Below are 6,130 nucleotides of genomic sequence, written 5' to 3'. Positions count from 1 at the left end.
GATCATAAATAATCTATGTACTTTCCAACATACGCTGGCGGACCCCATTGGCCATGGTTGTGGTGATGGTGGTGGTGTGTTGCTGGTCGCCGTGGGGCGGTCCCATGCTGTTGGCCATCTGGCATAGCATCCCAACCAAGTTCAGGGTGCTATGGACTCGATGCAACTCTTCACTGCCTGCATTGGTGGCAGAGAGGATGTTGAGCCGGGCGGTGTGGAAGGTGTCGCGGAGGTTGATGGTGAAAGTAGGGGCGGTGGCAGTAGAGGAGATGATGATGGGGGTGGCGGTGGGGGGGACACCATTGATGGCCTCGACATAGCATTACTCAAGGGGGTTGCGGCGAGGTCGGAGGAGGAGGAGAGCGACAGGAGAGCAATGGAGAAGAGGAAAAGGCAGAAACAGGGGGCATTGGAGGGAGAAAGGGTTGTTGCGGGTAGTACTCATTGAGCATGTGGTGGAGGTCCTCGTTGGACGTGATGCTCACGAACACACCCAAGTCCTCCGACATGATTTGGTACTTCATTACCACCTCCGCATTATTAAACATCTCCCTGATCCTCATCTTCAGATTTGCCATAATCGCCATCACGGTTGGATTTTAGACCCAATTCAGATCGTAAAAATATAAACAAAAAAATGAAAGAGAATCTTAATGGTTGATCTGGTGCACTCACCTGAGAAGGAGAGGGATCGAAGGGAGACCACTGCCCCCCTCAAAAAAATTTTAAAATACTTATTACCTATATATTTATATATATGGTGACCCCTTCAATATTTTAGTCTTACATGCATTGCGAATCCATCAATTTGAAAAAAAATCATATAATTAATTTATATATTAATTTTTTATTAAAAATAATAATTTTTTTAAAAAAATAATTATTTATTTATTCTTTAATCTTTTATTTATTTTTTAATCTTTAATGTGAAAAAAATTATTAAGATTTTTACGCAATCAAAATTATTTTACACATGACATAAGAGAATATTTTTTATTTATTTTTATTTATATATAAAATTAAATAATTATTGATATTTTTATAATATTTTTTAATATATATATTTTTTATTTTATATAATAAAATATTTTATTTAAAAATTATTAATAAATTTTTATTTTATTCTTTCAATATTTGATGTCCGACTCCGTCACGGCAGGCAGCAGATCTCTTGCTGGTGCGTAAAGCAGTTCATTCATACCTTGGCTGGCCATGGAAGCAATACTTGAGAATGGTGTACCTTTGGAGCTACATCGACAACATCATCGATCCGGCCAGGTGGCCGCCGTTCTGCGTACGTAATTTCTCATTGAATACATTGTACTCTACGTCAAGTTCGGGAACACGGCCAAGGTCGAAGTTTATAGCCACGAAGTTTGAAAGGTTAATGAAAAGATTACTGAGATTCACTTATCCCTCCAAAAATAAAAACGGATTCACCGTGGAGATTCACTGGAGACTGTGCTCCCAGAATATTTAGACTCACCAAACAGAGTCCTTTTCTTAAATAATATAAAAAAAATTTATTTATCTAAATAATACAAATTCTAATTTATTTACAGAACTAATGCAAAAAAAATAAAACATCATTTTGAATTGTATTTTCTCCAAGCCACGTCACCCATATTTTTCACGTAGACGTCGTCCAAAAAAAAAAAAATAGAAAACGTCATTTTGAATAAAATTTTTTAAAACATCATTTAAAATGATATTTTTAAAAATATCATTTTGAACAGCATTTTTAAAAATACCATTCAAAATGGCATTTTCTATTTTTTCCCCCCCCCCAAAAAAAAAAAACAGAAAAAAATGGGAAAAAATTATTTTTAAAATTTTAAATTTATAAATACATAAAAATTTTAATTTTGAATTCAAATAAAAAAGATAATTTCAGATGATTTTTTTCTTTTCAAATTAATTTTTTCTAAAAAATATCTAAACAAAAATCTTAAAAATTTAAAAAATTAAAAATATCATAGAAAAAAAAGAGAAAGAAATGCGAAAGAAATAAAAATTATAAATTTGAATTTAAAAAAATAAAAATTTTAAATTTAATTCAAAAACATTATTTCAAATTCTTTCTCCATTTCAAATTAATTTTTAAAAAAAATGTTCAAAAAAATAAAAAATTAAAAAAAAGTGCCATTAAAAAATTAAAATTTTAAAAAATTAAAAAAATAAGAATTATAATTTAAAATTTAGAAGAAATAAAATTTTTAAATTTAATTAAAATAAAATATATCATTTTAAATAACTAAAAAAATGGAAAAGAATGGGAAAAAATAAAATATATAATTTTAAATTAAAAATAAATAAAAATTTTAAGTTTCAATGAAATTTAAAATATAAAAATTTAAATTTTTAATTAAAATAAAAAAGATAATTTTAAATTATTTTTTTCTTTTCAAATTAATTTTTATTAAAAATATCTAAACAAAAATATTAAAAATCTAAAAATATTAAAAATATTATATAAAAAGAAAAAAAGAGAAAGAAATGCAAAAAAATAAAAATTATAAATTTAAATTTAAAAAATTAAAAATTTTAACTAAAAATTATAAATTTAAAATTTTAAAAAAAATAAGAATTTTAACTTTTATTCAAATAAAAAATATCCTTTCAAATTATTTTGTCTCTTTCAAATTATTTTTTGAAAAAAAATATGTGAAGAAAAGAAAAAATTGATGTAAAAAAATAAAAAAATACCATAAAAAAGAGAAAAAAATATAATTGAGAAAAAATAAGAATTGTAATTCTAATTCAAAAACAAAATTTATAATTTTGAATTATAAGAAATAAAAATTTTAATTATAATTTAAATAAAAAAATATCATTTTAAATAACTAAATTAATTTAAATTTAAATTTTTTAAAAAATATTATAAATAAAGGAAGAAAATACCTAAAAAAATGCCAAAAAGATAAAAAAAGGGAAAAATGAGAAAAAAATATAAATTAAAAATTAAAAATTTGAAAAATAAAAATTTTAATTTTAATTCAAATAAAAAATAATTTCAAATTATTTTTTCCTTTTAAAATTTTTTCTTAAAAAAATATTTCAAAAAAAATCTTAAAAAATTAAAGAAATAAAATATACCATAAAAAAGAAAAGATGAGAAATAAATGGTAGAAAAATATAAGGTATAATTTTGAATTTAAAAAAAAAATCTAATTTTAATTCAAATAAAAAATATCATTTCAACTTACTTTTTCCATTTAAAATTAAATTTTAAAAAAAATATCAAAAAAATAATAAATTAAAAAAATAAAAAGTACCATAAAGAAGCCATAAATATAAAAAATAAAAAAAATTAAATTCTAATTTTAAATTTGAAAAGAATAAAATTTTTAATTTTAGTTAAAATAAAAAATATAATTTAAATAAGAAACATCATTTCAAATTACTTTCTTTATTTAAAATTAATTAATTTTTTTTCCCATACCACACCATACGTACCTGTTCGTGCCTGTATCAGATCGAGATATACCAGTACGATCCGATTTATCTCATAATTAAATTATTTGATATATTATTATGATTTACGTTATAATTTTTATAATCCTTTTAGCATAACTTTTTCTCTCCTAATATTCTGAGACACATTCGAGTATGTGTATCCATATGCACAAAGTATAATATCCGATCACTTAAAATTAAATAATATAAAATAGAATCAATATTTAATATTATTAAATAGAATAAAAATGTCAAACGTACAAAAAATAGTATAATAAAAATATAAAAAATACTAAGTACAAATATAACAAAGACTAAGTCCCACAAGGATGTCGCGGGGCCCGTGGTCGCTTGGACCTTCTCAGGAAGGTCCTTGCCGGCTGCTCCTACTGTGATGGCTCCTCCCCTATATCAATAGAGGAGATCTGCTGATCATGCTACTCAGAAATAACTGATGCTGTTGGATCATCTACGGACTGAGAGATCCGTTCAATTCTCTCATCTGGATACACAGATGGACCTGAAAAGAAAGTATCATACTTATGTGGCCAACTGGTACCCGGTGATGTCATCTGGGGGATGTAGGAAGAAGAAGGCGCTGCCATCTGTGGATCAAAAGATGGTGGTATCTATGCAGCATCTAATGATGACATCTACGGAATATGCGGTGATGGCATATGTGAAACATATGGTGACGGCGTATATCTCATATCTGACGCCAGGGCTGCTCCATACCAAGGCGCACAGCTATATGGGTCAACACCAATCGCCACCAATATTTCGAAACTTGTTCTCTCTATCTCCCGCAGTATCCGAATCCGTTCGTCCTCATCAGTCATAGATAAAGCACGACGAGCGTCCAACACAAGATCCGACATAGAATCAGTCTACAAAATAAAAATAAAATAGTCAGTATACTGTAAAATATAAAATAAAAATATAACACAAATAATATAAAGTAATTTTCGTAATCTTACCAAAAGATGCACAGTAGAACTCTCGCCTTTGTATCCGAAAACAGCATACCGAGGCTGTCCAATGACTCGCACCATAATGCTAAAAAACCAAGCCATGTAGTAATCGGTATATGAACGGCCTCTCAAAATAGGATCACCATAAACAATGTGATCTCGACGTGCATCCCAAATATCGATGTACTCTGCATGTCTGATACACCAGTCAATACGAGCTCTCCCTCGTCAATCAATACGATGAAGTCCCTGGCTGGTATCAAACTGCTGTGGGATGCCTTGAATCTGACCAAACTGCCGCAGGACACGATCGGAAAGATGTCACTCTACCACATCAAAATAAATAAGTGGCACCCTAGCAGTCCATATGTCGTGTCCAATTGTACACATCTACGACAGTATAGCCAATATCTCATCTGTATATGGCTCCCACAAAAACTGATAGAATTAAAATAAAAAAAAATTAGTAAGCTAAAATTTTAATAGATTATAAATACTGTAAAATGATATTTGTAAAAAATTTAAAATTTATCCATCTATATGTATCAACTAATGTATCCAACTGGCACCTATAAACCCGTGCCACTCTCGTCGATACGTGATGAATGTTGAATGCAACGTTCCATCTGTTTCACAATCTACTCATGTTAAATAAATTTTATCAAATTTAAAACAGTAAGTTTGAAATAAAAAAAATAATATTTTGATACCTATATTCTAATGGTCCGTCTAGTCTGAATGGAACATCAGGATCCTGCTGCTCTGATGGCATCTCGAGCAACTGTCGTCGTAATGGACTGATAGTCGGCATACGCTTCTATACCCAAATCTATAAATTTTAAAAAAAATCATACATGATATACCCAATATAAAATAAAAATTTTTAATTCACATATCTGTAATAATACAAGATAACCACCAATCTCGCTCTGATCAGCATAAGAACCCCGACACATAGCTCTGTATAGGCAAGCTAGTACTGTACTGCCCCAACTGAGTCGACGAGCGAAATCTAAATCCTCTAATAATGGCAAAAATATCAACTTCATCTTATTCGATGAAGTATCGGGTAACAGGACACCACCTAATAACCGCAGCACCTGACCCCTAACATACTGCTGCACCATCTCCTCTGGTGCATCATCCGCAATATGAAAATATCGATAACGATCATCCAAACACTCAATCCTGAGTCGTGAATGATCGAAAAAATATGCGTCGGGCTCAAACCCTAGCAATCGCAAGCACAAAGCCTACCACTCCGGAATGGTAAGCATGGGATCAACTCCGGTAACTGGATCGTCATCAACTGGTAGTCCAGTAAGGATGTTGACATCCTGTAAAGTGATGGTCGCTTCACCAAATGGAAGATGAAATGTGTGTATCTCTGGATGCCATCTCTCAAGCAAAGCAGTAATAAGACCAACGTCCATCTGTATATGACCAATCCGATATACTCCATAAAATCTCAGATATCGTAAATAATCTAACACTCTATGTAGAATGTTCTCTATCCTCCAGAAGTCAGCATCGGATCGTCGTAGACGAAGGTGTCTGGACTCCTGCCATAAAATATAATAATTAGATAATATATATGACTTTTAAAATAAAAATTTAAATAGTAAATAGGATTGGAATGCTTACACCACCATCTAAAATAGTCTGTGATCGATGGTGCTCCTGCAATATAAGAATACTGCTAT

Source organism: Elaeis guineensis, chromosome 4 (genome assembly GCF_000442705.2).
Source record: "Elaeis guineensis isolate ETL-2024a chromosome 4, EG11, whole genome shotgun sequence".
NCBI lineage: Eukaryota > Viridiplantae > Streptophyta > Magnoliopsida > Arecales > Arecaceae > Elaeis > Elaeis guineensis.
The sequence above is the reverse complement of the archived record's forward strand: the minus strand, read 5'-3'. Positions refer to the sequence as shown.